A 16,767-nucleotide genomic window follows, 5' to 3' on the forward strand; every position below is an offset into this window, starting at 1 on the left:
AGGTGAGTCTTCTCTTTCCCAGAGTGCACATTAAGCTGTCTAAGAACTCTCATTTGCCCTGCTTCAGTCTGGAGTCTCCCCCCTTGAGCAGTCTAGGACTTGGGTATTGTGATTGTTTGTGGGTGAGCAAGGACAGTGAGATGAGCACAGTGGTAGAGCTGGCAGGTAGCTCACCAGTGCCTTTCTGCATGTGCCTCCTAGACTGGTCAACGACAAGCCACATGTAAACACTCTTGTTCATTTATGTCCAGACATTGTAAAGACTTCAGCTTCTGTAGCTGGATCCTAGGCCAACACTGTAAAGGCTTGAATGTAGCATGTGAAATGATTACTCTCCACAGTGGCTGCATCATGACAAGAATGGGGGCTGGGTTCAAAGGTTATTTGACGCCACGCAAGTGTTTGCAAAACTGAGCTAATATATAAATTCACCTCTTTACAGGCTCTTTCAGAATGAAGGTTCTAACATCTTCCCTAAGATAGAAACATTTTAAAGGAAAGACACATAAATATAGAATAGTTAAATGATTTGGGCAAAGTCACAAATAAGACAGGAAGAAAGTACAGATGGAAATCTAGAGACATTATGAATGAGAAAGAGCCCCAGTTCCCTATTTGTTGTCCTTTAGGTCAGAAACAGACAAAACTTCAATTCTTCACCAGAACTATGATTGATTTTTTTTTAACTTTCCCCGTGAAAGGTTTGGCATTTGAAGATGATTTGGGTCACAATGAGCCTGCAAAAAGAGGACTTAAAATGCTACCTCTTTGATTACTCCATCCTGAGCTGTCATCCAGAAAATTTTACTGAGTTTCAGCAATATGCATCCCTTCTTTTGCCCCTCATGATTCACAGGAAGTGCTTGTTTTTCCATTTTCTGCATGATTTTGACCACTGTAAGAGTTTTAATGGATTCTTCCTTTACCAAGAAGAGCTCATTGACTTTCGTGCACTCAAGGAAATGTATCATGTCTTCTTTTAAAACATGAATCAGACAGTCCATTTCTTAGCCAGAAGATTGATGAGTTTATACTGGCAAGGAAAGGATATGTCCTGAGAGGATTCTGGGTAGAATTAGAAAAGCATTAATCACAAGACTGGGGTGCCAGTCTGACCTTACAACTTCCTAGCTGTGTGACTTTGGGCAAGTTACTTAACTTCACTGAATCCTAGCTACCCTAAATATAAAATATGGTGTTATCCTCTCCACTGCCCTGCAAGATTGCTATTAATTGATACAGTGTATGTGAAATTGCTTTGCAGGTAATGAGATTTATATATGTTAGTTATCTAAAAATTATCATTTTTAACCTGCAAAAAAAGTGAGTTTATAAAGGAAGTTTCTATGCTGTTTTGTGGCATTCTCTGGCACAGAAATGGTGAAACTTTCACTCACTTCTTCACTGTCAGTCAAAATACGATATCTGATTTTCAAAAAAAGTGCATTTTTGCCTCTTCCATGCCACTTAACCTTGTTATGGAATATTAGTTATTTGGGTATATCTCCAATCTCCCAAAATAGACTGGAAATGCCTTGAAGTTGGGACCATGTCACATCTTTGATTCTTGTCTGGAATATTATCTTGATAAATTGTAGAGATGCAATAATTATTTGTTGAATGAAAAGTAAGTGGTTGAAAGGAAAAATTGATAAATTAGACCTCATCACAATTAAAAAAAAAAAACATTTGTTCTGTGAAAGACCCTATTAAGAGGATGAAAAGACAAATGATATACTCAGAAAAAATATTTTCAAATAATATATCTGACAGTGGACTTGATCTAGAATATATAAAAAATCTTTCAATATTCAACAGTAAAAACCCCCAAACAATCCAAGCAGAAAATGGGCAAAAGATAAGAAGAGATATTTCATTGGAGGGTATATACAGCTGGGTCAAATAAGCACAGGAAAAGATGCTCAACATCATTAGCCATCAGGGAGGTGTAAATTAGAATTATAGTGAAAGATCAGTCCATACCTTTCAGAATGGGTAAGATAAAAAATAGTGACAACACCAAATGCTGGCGAGGAGACAGAGAAACTTATCACTTATGGATTGCTGGCAGAAATGTAAAATGGTGCAACCACTCTGGGAAATAGTTTGGCTATTTCTTTTAAAACTAAAATCACACCTACCACACAACCCACCCATTTCACCTTGGGAATTTATCCTAGAGGAATGAAAATTTACGTTCACACAAAAGCTTGTACAAACAAATCATACAGGACCAGTCATCAATAGCCCCACGATGAGACAGCAAGAGAGCAGAGGACCACAATACATGTCCAGTCCATTCTGCTTGCTGTGTGAGGAAACAGGATGGACCCCATTGGACTAGGTGAATCATGTTTTTGGACAACTCAAGGGGAGTGGGAGTCTTCAAAATGGAAATCCTGGATTTTCTGCTCTTCTGCAGTGATTAGTTAGAAAAACAAAAGATAGGTAACCATATGTGTATCCTGAGTGGGTGAAGCAGATCATAATGGACCAAATAGAAATAGAAATGCAGAGAAAAGAATTTATTGTTTCTGGTAGGTGTTTTTTTCTGAGGCATTTTTTTAGAACAATTAATAATTTATTATACAGCTATTCATTCCCTACTAAATAGTGGCTTTTGAAAAGCTTTGCTGCTTTCTTTAGTAAGGTTGATTCTATCTCAGAAGGACAATGCAGAAGTAATAACAAAATGTCATTCATTGACCAGGGTATCCAATAAGGGATCCTGATGTGCCGAGAGATACTGGTAATAATAATATTATTTTACAGGAGTATAGGTGATTGCTGACTTACAGAGTCTTGGTTTGTAACTCTTTCCTCTTATGATTTTTCTTACTGTAAATCAGGTCCCTCCAATAAAGTCCAGACTTGGTTAATAACCTCTGTAGCCACATCAGATACAATGCTTCTCTGAATCCTGAACCACTTGAGATCCGTGGCAGCTGACTCAGCCTGTGCTGAGGAGCTAATAAAATAATAAAATTAGCAAGAGTACCCGGAAATTTAGCAAAGGCCCCGTGTGTGTGTGCATCTCCTTTCCTAACAACCGTCAAACCCTGAGGGATGGCTTAATTGTCATGATCTTCTTCAGTGAAGCTTAACAATAAGGTTGCTATTGAAATGGCAAAGTCAGGCATCACCAAAGGAGACAGGTGGACCTGCCATCTTTCCCTCAGTGCCCCATCCTCCCTACCTTTCTCTACATTGTCTTTATTCCACTGTGCCTGCCACCCTTTAACACACTATGAACTTTCTTATTCTGTTTTCTATTTATTGTTTGTCTTCCCCCACTAGAATGTAAGCTGCATGAGAGCAGAGCTCTCTGTTTTGTTCACTGATATCTCCAAGTGCCTTGGAAAGAGGCTAGCACAAAGGAAGTGCTCAGTAAAGATTTACTGGAAGAATGAAGTTGCTAGAGAAAATGCTCACCCACCAGTATTTACAGTTCGAAGTTGGTCAGAGGCTTCCATGCACACTGAATATTCACACTGAATTTTTTTAATCAAGTGATCTGAATTTTCATGTGTTTTAAAGTTCTTTTGAGAAGTGAAGAATCTCTCTGCCAGTTGCAATGATATTACCAGTACATTGAGGCTATTTCTTCTCTCAGCAATTCCTCATCCACTGCCACCACCACCACCACCACTACCTTTAAGGCAGAGCCAAGAGGCATATGGCTCCAGGAGACAGAAAAGTGGATCCTACCTGGAACGTAGAAATCTAAGGGTGGGGAAAAAGGGGGGTTATAATGTAGGGGAAGCTTCTACTCTATAGTAATAAAGAAAAAAAAGCACCCTCTCTTCCAGAAGAGCAAGAGGATAATTTGGAAGAAATGTGCATACCCTGGAAAGACACTGTTTGGTTCTGCCAAGGAGCCAGGACTGACTCTTTCTTGGTCCCCAGGAAACCCAGAATAGGAAATTCTGGTAAAAAGATGGAAACAATATAGCATTTGAGGTAGACCCTGAATACAGAAGGGGCTGGTAGAATTAAGCCCCTAAGAAGCAAAGTATACAAATGGACAATAACCAGATCATACATGACGATAGGACTCTGACCCATGACCTCTCCAGCAGCCAGCCAGGGAAGCCAAACCACAACCTCTGCAACAATTGGCCCTCAGTGATCAGGACTTGGTCAATGGCTATCAGCTTCCCTATTTTTTTGCCCCTGCTTCCATTTAGGGCCAACCAGAGAAAGCCAAATATGCTCCCAAACCATTCACATAGGATGCCCCCGCTTCCAGTTAACCTGCCTCCAGGTTCCCCATGCCACCAGCCTCCAGTCAGGGCATGCCTGAAGCCTCCCCTTTTTCTCATGATAGAGCTTTCCTGCTCCCCTGCCTGACCTTGAGTCTCTGCCAAACTCAAGCTCTGAATAAAAAGCTTCTGTTTGTTCCCATTTGGGTGATCTTCATTTATTTCCAGAGTTTTCCTAGAGGTCCCATCTAGACAGGCTTCACTGCCCGCCACTGTGGACCCCAGCCTTCATCCAGGCGCCGTACCCACAGAGGCCCCTTGTGCCTCGCTGCCCCTGGCTTGTCAAGTTCTCACCAAAATTGCGAGTCAGCCCTGGCTCTGAACTCCACTCTCTGTGTTGAATTCCTCTGCCATTTATGCTCAGTTTAGTACCTGGGTTTTGTTATTGGTTCCCATTTGTTTGGCATCCTTGGTGGAATCGGGTTGTTCTTTTTCAACTCATTTTTCTACCTTTTATGCTTCTGCTTTGCATCATGCTGTCTAAAGCATTTGTCATATGAAAAAGGATCACCAGTTAGAACACAGGCATCGGGCCTATCAGCCTGAGTTTGTGGTTCCCAGCAAACCAGAGTCCCTTTGGTCAAGTTTTGCCAAGTAACCAATAAAACTGGGTGAGGTTCTCCTTCCGTCACAATTTTGTTTTCTTCTGAGAAATTGGCTTTTGTCTAGAGAGACTGTTCTCTTTGGTGAACGTTCTCTTTGATTTTCTGCCTGCCTGGAGGTTCCAACTGTCAGTCTGTGTTCAGAGGCAGCCAACCCTCAGGTTGGAGGTCCGAGATACCAGTGCACGAGCATCCCTTTCGACTCACTGTTGCCTGCTCTCAAGGGACCATCTGGTCTAAGTCCTCTCCTCCTCCCCCAGGAGAAACTCCTCCTTTCTACTTGAACTCTCATTCAACCCTAATCCTCGCATCCATGGCTCTAAATAGCAAACTTCACCAATGATGATTTGGATCTTCAGTAGCCACTCTGGGAACATTTGGCTTGAACAAAATTGTTCATTTGAGAGGTGCCTTAGAAAAGAAAGGGGCTAAGGTTTTCCAGATTTAACGGGCAGCGTTTTTTTATTGGTTTGCGGAGGACTTCATATGAAATTCTGACTAAAAAATGACTTCACTAGAAGATTCTTTGGCCAAATCTAATAAGCAATCTGACAAACTTAAGCCATGACAAACTAGACTCATTTCCTGAGTGAATCCTCCCCTTTGGCCTCAATATTAAGCTCTATCTCTGCACCCTTATCCTTCTGATCTCTCTCCTTCCACATGTCCATCAACTCCTTCCTCTTCTTTCCCTCGTCCAGATCCCCTACCTTTTCTTAGGGACTCTCCTAAGACCCCAAAATGCCAGTTGCTTCTAAAATTCCATCCCTCCCATGAATCAGGTATGCCTTGGACACAAGCTGAATTAACAGTTATAATTCAGATTTTCCCTAACCCAGACAAGACCAGCTACTATTCATAGAATTTAGACTTCTTTTGGGTGCATTCGTCCCAGGGTTACCTGAACTGCATTAACTTGTACACATGTTGGTCAAAGCCTCAGATGCCAAAAAACTGATTGACTTGATCCAGAAAGGTATCTACAGAGTCCCTCTTTTTACAATAAACCCGAGAGTCAAAGAAGGCCCCCAAATTAGGGCAAAGTCTACCAAAAGCATACCCAAAACATTTTGGGTTTGAATTGGTAACTGGAAGACCCATGCATTTAGGAATTTCATCTCTGATGTTCTACCCTGCTGTATGCAGAGATGGCAAAATATTGCAGGGGACTCGTACTCAGTCCTATCATTAACAGATTAAAGGTGCCTTCTCACCACATCTTCCTAAACAGCCTCGGCCTCCTCATGATCTTAAACCAGCAGATTTCATCTACTGGAAGAGACATTGGAGAAATACTACTCCTGAACTTCTTTGAAAGGGACTTTATCAGGTACTGTTAACAACACATAGAGCAGTGAAACTCCAGGAAGTATCTATGGGTTCATGTTTCACAACTACAGAAACAATAAAGAATTCCACACAGTTGACAAGCTACTCCAATAAGGAACCTCAAATTTAGGATTCTCAGAGATCCTCTAGTATCAACCAATGTTTCGAAGTAGACAGCTGACCCAAGATCTTTGGAATATGCAGATGACTGAGGATAATCGACAGCTGCTACCTAAGACATGGGACTAAGACTCTGACTAATTCTTGTTTTGTTATTCATCTACTTGCTTATAACCATTCTTCTTCTCATTTTTTATAGACCCCTGGTTATTGTCCACCCATTATGGCCCTTTTTCTCTTTTCTTTCCTGTTTATCATAATTGTTAGGTCAGAACACACTCTTTCTAATGCCATTCTGAGATTATCCCAAACAGTAGCCACTGCCCTGAAGATTACTGATTGCTGTATATTGCATCCATCACAGATCATCATGATGAAACCTCTGGACGACTCGGGTCTTATCAAGCAAGATCATAGAGAATTACATCCAATGGCATTTGCATCTGCATAAACAAATGACCTTAAATAAATCAACATGTAAATTTGGTAGCACCCTTCTTTGCCAGAGAAAGAACCAATATTACAATTGGTTCTATGTTTGAATTCAACAACCTTCATGGGGTGATAGGCCCATTACTTGCCACCTGGAAGAGACTAATAGAGATCCAAATATGTAACTTGGCTAATGTAAGGCCTTTCTTCTGACCTCCTGTTGTCAACAACTCTTTTTCTCCTAGATCTTCATGTGCCCCCTACTGGATGCTGCTTCTTTTGCAGCCAGGATGCTTGGTCTTGTTCACCCCAGACTTAATCTCATACACTTTAGGAATAATATTCTAAGACTTATTTATACACAGAGATCCTAATTCTAGAAATCACCAACCTAGGAAATTCAAATTCAGATGCAATTTCCCAAATGAGCCTACCCTTGATTACTCAAGCCCTCCAACTGGGGAAATTACTGACTAATTGTTTATGTGAATAATCAGAGCAGTTTCCCAATGGTGGGAATCATTCAAGTAGAAAGTACTATAAGAAATGTATTAACTTTGGCAGAAGTTATTAGTAATACCATCTCCACCCTAGATGAAGTACAGACCAATGTTAACTCATTGGCACAATTAGTGATGGACAATTGCTTTGCTCTAGATTTCTTGTTGGCTGGCCATAGTGGTGTCTGTGCCATTGCGAACACTTCTTGCTGTACTTAGATTAATGAGACAGGCAACGTAGAACAGACAATACATTGCATTAAGGAAAAAACTGTTTGGCTTTTTAAGGTTGTTCCTCGTGGCCAATGGGATTCATTTACTTGGCCTGGGTTGGGCAGTTGGGGTTCCTGGTTCTGAGGCATCTTATAGGGACTATTAATTATTCTTGTTTTTGTCAGTGGTCATCATGCTGGTCCCTTGAATTTTATCCAGAATCTTAAATCCTACTGCTCAGCCTCTCTGATTATCTTAACAGATAATCACTGTGATGATACAACAACAAAAAGCTCAAGATGATCTTGCAATACGGTTGACCATGGAGACAACTGAACAATCCCCCAACAGTGAAGATCTGGAGCTGTAGGCTTTCCTGAATTGGTCAACCTCTTGCAAGTGGAAGGATGACCGAGAAAGGGACTAAGAGACTGAATATACAGATGGACAGAGGCCAGCCCATATATGACAATAGAATGCTGACTCGCAACCTCTGCAGCAACCAGTTCAGGACGTAAAAGCACAACCTCTCTAGCAATTGGCCCAGAACAGTTAGCGCTTTGTTAATAATTGCCAACTTTTCTATTTTTTGCCCCAGCTTCCAACTCAGGACCAATCAGAGAACGCCAAATGTGCTTTCCAAACCAATTGCATAAGATGCTCCACTTCTAGTTAGCCTGCATTTGGATTTCCTATGCCAACAACCCCCATCGGAGCATACCTAAGGCCTTCCTTTTTTCTTTTATTATAAAGCTTTCCTACTCCCCTGCCTGCCTTTGACTCTACCAAACACAAGTGGTGGTGGCTTTCTTATATGCATGGTCTTCATTTATTTCCACAGCCCATCTGGAATTCTGGAAGGAGGCAGCCTCTTGTGGCTCCCATCTGGCAACATAGAGCAACTGCTGCCAAATAGGAATGGAATTGTGGCAGATTTAAGGTGAGAAAGAACAGGAGATGGCTGCCTGATACTCTTTTGGCTCTTATACAGCAAAGAAGGAATCCAGAAACCCCTATATACTCCCTGTGGAAGAATGTGGAAGGTACTGAGAATGGAGAGCCAGCAAGCCTGCAGGGGTCACTGTTGGGAGGAACTGGGATATACTGTTACAGAGGATGTCAAGTGGTTTTCCAAGGAACCCGATGTGGGACTTGTCTGAAATTCAGAGGCTCTGTCAAGACTTTAAGAGAGAGAGTGGGGTCAGGTTATCAAGGGAAAGACCACACATTCTCACCATGCCAAGAACACTGCATTAGTTAGGTTTTACTGTGTAACACCTTAAAATACAGCAACTTAAAATAATAAGCATTTATTTAGCTCATCATTCTATGGGTTAGCTGGTGGTTCTTTGGAGTTGGGCTGGCTTGGCAGACCTTGCTGGGCTCATTCAGGAAGTGAGTTGGCTGATGACTGGATGATCTAAGATGACCTCACTCACTGAATGAAATAGGTTGTAAATCCGAGGTCATCTAACAATTCATTTTAGTGATTTTCTATGCTTGTCCTTCACTATTCTTGTTCACTCTCCCCCATTCTGAAAACAAGCTGTAGTTGCAGTTTCACAGCATTCACAGAAATATTTTTGAATATTTGTCAGTTAATTATATCAGCAAGTACAGTGATGCTCCTAGTAATTTAGCTGGCATTCTCCTCCTTACATGGATTTTCAACTTCTTTCCATTTATGACCTTACACTTCAACCAAATATATACTCTACGTATTTTTGAAGATGAGCGTGTGCAGGAAGGAAGGTTCTGGGAGGGGCTGTCTGCACTGACTTTTGAGTTATTCGAAGGTCTCTCATTTCTTTGCCATGTTAAAAATCAGAGTGTAGCCCATGCCATGGCCACACGTTTTTGAATTAACTCACTGATGATGAGCTCTTCCACATGCTTATCTGGTAACTGTGTATATCATATAGGAAGTCCTGCAGTGCAATAGACCAAGCTCAACTAATATTACTGGAAGGAAACACTGCTGCATTAACAATAATCCTCCCCAGGTTTACTGTACAGGAGAGAGAGCTCCTGGTGGACTGGGTGAAGTTTTAGACACTGTTCCTACTTTGTCAGCAAGATACATTTCCCCTAGGGGCTTATGGCTGCCTCCACCATGTTAAACTCAGTAGGTTGCCACCATTCCTCTAATGAACATATCCAAACAGGGATACAAATTCTTTTTTGTGTCTCCAGAGGACACTTGAGATAAGGTTGGGATGTTAAAAAAAAAATCACTGAAGACTAGGGGAAAATGGAAATAATATAGAGAGTCCATTACTTGAGATCAGTATTTCCCAAATTTTGTTCCACAGAACATTAACTTGGGGAGATATTAGTAGATGATCCTTGAAAAAAAGATGTTTTGTGACTGCACAGAGTTAGGAAATGGTGCACACTATATCTGCTTCATAGATACTAAAACGTACATGAGCATAATGAAGGCTCTGAGAAGTCCTGCAACAGACCTCCAACTTTTCCTAATCCAGTGATCCTCCAGCTTGTGAAAGCAGGAGCCCTTTATTTTTAGCACACAACCAATATCTAATGGGCAGCATGACCTGAGATATAGTTTGGTCGCCTGAATTGTATCCCAACCCTTACAAAAGGGACCCCATAAGGCAGAGATTGTGCTGAAGTCTCTTCTTTCCCACATCCTCCTTCAGCTTCTCCATGGTAGATGCTGTCCTCAAAACTCAAGGTGAATTCCTCCATGACTAGACAAAGAGAAGGAGGTCAAGGCCTACTTATGGCTACTTGGCCTCTGCATTCACAGTTCTGCTTTTCCCTCTGAGACATCCTTCCTTTTTAGAGGAATAATACCTGGAATGTCCTCTGTCGCAAGATAGGAGAGAACCGTAGAATAGTCGTCAAGAGCAAGAACTCTGGAGTCTGACCCTACCACATCTTAGCTTAAAATCTCCATGCCTCAATTTTCTCATGTGTAAAATGATCATAGTAATAAGTACCTCATAGGATGTTATGGTGTGACATGAGGTAAAGCATGTAAAATACCTAGAACGGGGTCTGTCTGCTAGGGTGTATTCTGTCGAGGTCAGTAATTTAATTTAGCTTAGATCTCTCAGCTCTCGAAAGAATATCACCATCAGACTACAATGCTGCTTTCAAAATTCATACAAGAGGGAGGCATCTTGACGAGCCAGGGAATCATTTTTTTCTGGTTTCAATGTTTTGTCAGCATGACTTTCTATATGGTACTACAATAGTTAGCTGGCACATTTTGCATTTTTATTTTTATATTTTATAATTACAAAAGTAACACAGTCTAACACTGAGAGCCTGTAAAACATAAAGAAGCATTAAAAGGAGAAATGCACTCAAATTATGTCTTTAGAGACCCCACTGGTAATATTATGTTATATATAATATACATATTACGACAGTGATGACATAATCCCCTTCTAGAAATATTTTTCACGTGGCCAAATGTTATGTACATTTTCACATGTCAATTAATATTCCTTAGAAACACTATTTTAACAGCTGCTAATTTGTCCATCCTATGGCTGTTTTATAATTTATTTCTTGATTCCTGAGTGGTTTACTCACTGAGATGATTTGGTGAATCACCCATCACAAAACTAGCATTTTAACAGAAGGAACCCATTCAATCTTCATCTACAGAAAGACTATTAAGCCCTATCAATTCTTTCCACTGGATTTCCCACTCATATACCATGTCTGCCTCTTAGTCTTCGTTATTTTTGAGGGTAAATGAATCCAAGTCAAGCACATCCACAAGTCAGCCAGAGAAAATCAAAAGGCTAGAAGACAGAGCTTATTTAGGAAGATTAAAGGAAATCATATTCTTTTGTCCATTATCTGTCAATTCTCTCTATACTTATTATTCAAGCATTAAAGACATCTCTTTCTTCATTTTTGCTTAGTGTCCTTCTACTTTCCATAAAGACTGGAGTATTTGCTACAATGTGTGTCATTCTGTAACATATTGGGGCATAAAATTGGCCGACTCATCCTTCCTTCATTTTTCAGGACAAAGGAGCCCTGGTATGCTTCAAGGATAAAATACAGTAGAAAATAAGTTATCCAGAAATCCAGACACTGAAGTGTCCAAAATATAAAAGTTTTTCTAAATGTACTCTTTCTTCTAGTGATCTTCCATGTTTCAAATCATGCAAGTAGAATAATGAATGAATGATTTACTCTGGTGTTTGTGGTGATGACAGAATCTACAAGGCAGTGAATGACCAACCAGTCGGAAACATCACAGCACCTGAATTCTCACATTAGAGGCAATGAGATACAGAGCATACTGTACCTTAGGTATCTATTATCTTTTGCCTTTTGGGAATCATCGCTTTCTCACAGTCCATCCCATCACCCCAGCTTCTGGAAAGGACCTAAGTTCGGCCACTAAGCATTCAAACTCCTCGCCACAGTGACAGGGCTAGGCTACTTGAACTAACTCACTGTATTCAGTTTAGGAACTTTCACTCAACTATTGAGAAAGAGGGGCTATCAATAAAACTGGACTTGACACAAACCCAATAAATGCCAGAGCTGCTTAGAGTCATCTTTCTGAGAACAGAGGTGGGTGCTACATAAGAAATTGATCCAAATTGTTTAGTTCATGACTTTGTGGGCTGCCAGTTTGAGCTGGCCTCAGCTGAGTGGTTTTACTGGTCTTGGCTGGACTCACTTCCACCTCTGGGGGCAGCCGCTGAATTAGCCAGGACTGCTTGGTCTAGGATGGCCTCACCTGGGATGGCTTGTCTCTGTTCCATGTGGTCTCTAATTTGTCCAGTAAACTGGCCCAGGCTTATTACATGGCAGGGGCATGGTTCCAAGAAGGTGAGCAGGAGTGTGTAAGGCCTCTTGAGGACCAGGCTCTGAACTCCGATGGCCTCACTTTCCCCACATTCTATTAGTTAAAACAAATCTTAAGGCCAGTCCAGATTTAAAGCAGTGGGGAAATAGTCTCCATCTCATATGGGACGAGCTACAAAGTCACATTGCATGGAGTCTAGATATAGGGAAGAAAATAATTATAGCTGTTTTTGTAAATAATCTTCCATAGTCCATCTTCTGGCCACAATTATTCATGTCCCTTCTACATGCAAAATACACTTACCTCCTCCCAAGTCTCCTTCCGTCAGGATTGGAGTTCATGATTTGGGGACCTACATCCTGCCACATGAGGTTTCCCTTGGCTGGAGGCCTGTAAACTAAAAAGACAAGTTATATGCCCTCAACACACCTAACACACATATGTCAGACACAGACGGATGACCACAATAGACTTTTCCATTCAAAATACTCTGTCAAGGACAATTCATGCTGTGAAAAACCTTGTAAATTTCATGGAACAAAGGACTCATCACTGTTGGAAGAGGTCATTGAGAGGATGACCAGCAGATGAGCCGCAAGCTGGACCCGGGCAGTCAGAGGTTCCTCACACACTCCCCTCTCCTTGGAAGGGAAGTTCTGCCCACCGTTCCCACTCTAGGAGCTGTTTTAAGGACACAGACTCAACACAGTTGTTGTTGAGACCGTCTGGGTTGAATATGTCACTGAACCCAGTTAAGATCCTAGCGGGTAGGTGTGGAGATCTACTCATCTTGTGACACCCAAGACAAGCCTTTTAAGTAAGTTCCCTTGCTTGTTCAGCCTGCCACCTACCAATCTGGAGCGGTCTGCCTCTTTCTTAGGTCTCTCCTTGCCCTCTTTGTATGGGGGTCAGTTTATGGACCAACAATCCCAGAGCAGGAGATGCTGCAGATGTGCAGGCTGAAGAGAAAGGTGTCAGCCAGAGGCTGTGGATGGCACTGAAGCATTTTTTTAAGTAGCTGTTTTCTTCTTTGGTTTCTGCAGATGCTGACAAAACAAATTCTGATTCTAAGCGACTTGGCCAGATTCCTATCTACAGATCAACCAGGATTTTCTGGTAAATAAAACATTCATGCATTTTTTATTAGTGCATGATGCTTTTTTTGAAGTTTCATTGCCATTTTAAAGTGCATCCTAAGTCCTGATAGTCAGTACAAGATTTGATAAGTGAAATATGTATATGTTGTGTTTTGTCATTAAACATTTAGGATTTTCTACAACATGTTACTTTTTTTCTGTTTTCTACTAAGTCTAGATGACTTTGGTCAATGTAAGCTGATAGCTGCTTAATATATCCTTTAATTGAGTCCTAGGACGTATTTTTATTAAATAAAGTTTTTCTAAGGCAGAGGTAGCTTTTTAACATTTTTTAAGCTTTTTGTTAAAGGGCAATGTACGTATATAAAAGTACACACACCACATGTGTATATCATGATGAATTTTCCATCTGAGCATGTTTGTGTAATTAGCATGCAGATAAGAAACAGAATGTTACCGGGCCCCAGAAGCTTTCTTGTGCCCACTTTCAGTCACTACCCCTCTAGGATAGGGCTTCTTTACCGCAGCACTATTGATGTTTTGGGCTGGAGAATTCTTTGCTGTGGGGGGCTGTCCCCCTCAGCAGCATCCCTGGCCTCTACCCACTAGCTTCCAGAAGCAACCTTTATCCCAGTGTGACAACCAAAAACATCTCTCTAGACATTGCCAAATATCCCCTGGTGACCAAAGTATGCCCGTTTGAGAATCACAGCCTCTAGGGTAACCACTGTTATGACTCCTAATAGCATAAATTAATTTAGCCTGTTTTGTACGTTATGTATAAGAACTCATACAGTACAATCTTTTGTATCTGGCTTCGTTCTCTGAATATTTGTGAGACTCACTGATATTTTTGTTTATAGCTGTAGACTGTTCATTTTTGTTGCTGTGTAGTACTCCATTGCATCAATATACCACAATTTATTTATCCATTCAACTATTGAAGGGCATTTTAGTAATTGCCAGTTTTTGACTATTATATATAGTTTTAAAAGTCACTTATTTCTTACCATACCTTATATCCCAAATTGCACACTGTACCTTACTTCTAAAAAATATTTTTGAAGCTAAGGCATCTAAATTTTGGAAATTTTGTTAATCTGGAACGAATCACATGCTAGGCATTATAAGTAAAATATTTTTTATGGCAGCTTCATAAGAAACCCACAATGGGACCACGGATCCTGAGGATGAAGTTGGGAGGGGGAAGAAAAGAAGAGGAGTCCAAGTTCAGTGCAACCAATATTTACTGAACACCTGTGACTGCGAGGCATCATTGGTAGCTCTGGAAATGTGAAGATGAATAGGACAAGTTCTGTGCCTTTGACAAGTTTGCTGGTCCATTCCTCCTATTGTTGGCAGATTTTTCTCTCCTAGGGCTGATACGATCTAACAGTATTTCCTGCTTGAAAGGATGCCTGTGATGAGAAGATCTGAGCAGTGCCAGGAGGAAGGGGCATGGGATGGGCTGCACCTGCTTTCAGTCTTTGTCAAGAAGGATAAAAGTAGGGATCCTAGAGTTTAGCCCCCCTCCCTAGGGTAAGGAAACAGGGCAGGGTTTAGAGCAGAAACCTTAGCTAACAGTGGGCAGGGTGCAAGCTGCAGGGGGAAGCTGTGCCCTGTCCCCTAGAGACCCTAATCACAGGGGAGACTGAATGGGGCATGGGATGAGAGGTGGCAGACACAGCCCCCAGGAAATCCAGGTAACAGGGAGGAACGAAATGCTTAGTGATGCTCCACGAGTCATCTCATAACTGAGTCTGAAGAGTTCATTTACATTCATAACACACATCCTACTAGACAAAGGAGAATGTGAGCCTAGAGAAAGCATGACTCTGCAGGGCTTCTGTTTTTAAAAAATAGGCTAATTTGGTCTTTAATAGACATCAACCAAGTTGAGCAGCTGCCCTTTTATAAGAAGAGTTTCATCACCAGTATTTTATAAAGCATCTTTGTCTCTTATCTTTGCTACTCAAATATTTCGTTAACTATCTACAACTTTAGTACAGCGAAAACAAAGGCCAGTGTAAGTGGTGTCATCCTTCCTGCTTATTCATCATTCTCATCTTCTGAGACTTCCTCTCCTCTTCCTCAGTTTATCTTTGTTCATTATTACTACACACTCTTTAAACTTAGTATTACTTCATTAAATTAACCAAACAATTATGTTGTGAGTTTATTTGGATTAACATTTCCATTAAGGTCACATTATAATTATCAAATTATATATATAAAAAATAAAGAATTTCAATTCAATATAGGAAGATCTCTAAATTTTCTGTTAAATAGATCCGTAAGAAATAAAGGAATATTTTAGTTTTTATTACCATGTGCATACTCAGTATTTCATAGAGCATCGCAATAAACCCAGACCTTATTTCCAAGAAAATTTTAGAAGAAATTTTAAAAATTCTATTTCAACTGCTTTACTGGGGAAAGCACCTTGCCTAATTCATTACAAAAGCAACAGGTAAAGCAAAACAAAACAAAACTCACACAGGGTTTTTAATGGTGCTGTTAATTTGCAGGCAGGAACGTGCCGTCCTCCTGAATACCACTCCCCAACTCCCCTACCGCTAATTAGCCAATTAAAGAACAATGAGACATTGAGTCACCGAACTGCAGAGCCTAAATATTTAAAAGTCAGCCTTTTTTGGTTGTTTCTTGTCCAGCAGGAAGATCCCCACAGAACACACTTTTCACCTCATTTATCCATCACATGCAAAAATAACCCAGAAAAAATGTACAAGGCTTTCTACTGAACTACTTGTGCCTTCCCGTTAATCTGTCTCAAAAAAGTTTCGCTGCAAAGCATTTGTAGTGGGTTATCACATGATAACACAAGTGTTTTTCTCTTTAAAGTTCTTGCTTACTTATTTGTGAACCCCAATATTACAAATTATCATTCAAATAAGTATGCTTATTATTTAAAGGAAACTGTGCATCTTTTTGTAAAGCACAGTGTGTATACATGTTCTTTAAGAGATTACCTACACATATATACGTATATCTGTATGTATGTGTACTCACACATAGCAGTACGTATCTGATGCAGGGTCGGTGAGCCGAGGAGTCAAAAGAAAGATTTCTTAGACTCTCAAGATCTGGCAGTAGTGCTCTTTTATTTAGAGAATAGTGTGGAATAGCATGGGGACAGGACCCATGGGCAGTCAGAGCTTCTGCTGCCACCGCTTCTGCTGCCCCCGCTGGCATGGGGACAGGGCCCATGGGCAGGCAGAGCTGGTGTGTGGGGATAAGACCCATGGGCAGTCAGAGCTCCTGCTGCTGCCCCGAGTTGAGGGTTAGGGCTAATTTTATAAGGCATGGGTACGTGACTTATTTTTACTGGAGAAAAGAAAAGATGATGTAAAAAGTCATTAAATGATTTCAGTGCAGATGGGGTCT

General features: G+C 40.8%; 1 protein-coding gene across 1 annotated transcript in view; it reads left to right on the forward strand.

Annotated features, from left to right (window-relative positions):
* Window positions 1-14,608, forward strand: part of LOC124226386 (NK1 transcription factor-related protein 1-like) — an 18,894-nt gene extending 4,286 nt beyond the window's left edge. The window contains exons 3-5 of the mRNA XM_046639653.1: window positions 8,300-8,398; window positions 13,309-13,381; window positions 14,514-14,608. The gene's annotated coding sequence lies outside the window, so the exon portion shown is untranslated. The remainder of the gene's footprint in view (window positions 1-8,299; window positions 8,399-13,308; window positions 13,382-14,513) is intronic.
* The last annotated feature ends 2,159 nt before the right edge of the window (window positions 14,609-16,767 follow it).

This window comes from Equus quagga, chromosome 1 (assembly GCF_021613505.1).
Source record: "Equus quagga isolate Etosha38 chromosome 1, UCLA_HA_Equagga_1.0, whole genome shotgun sequence".
In the NCBI taxonomy this organism is placed as follows: Eukaryota; Metazoa; Chordata; class Mammalia; order Perissodactyla; family Equidae; genus Equus; species Equus quagga.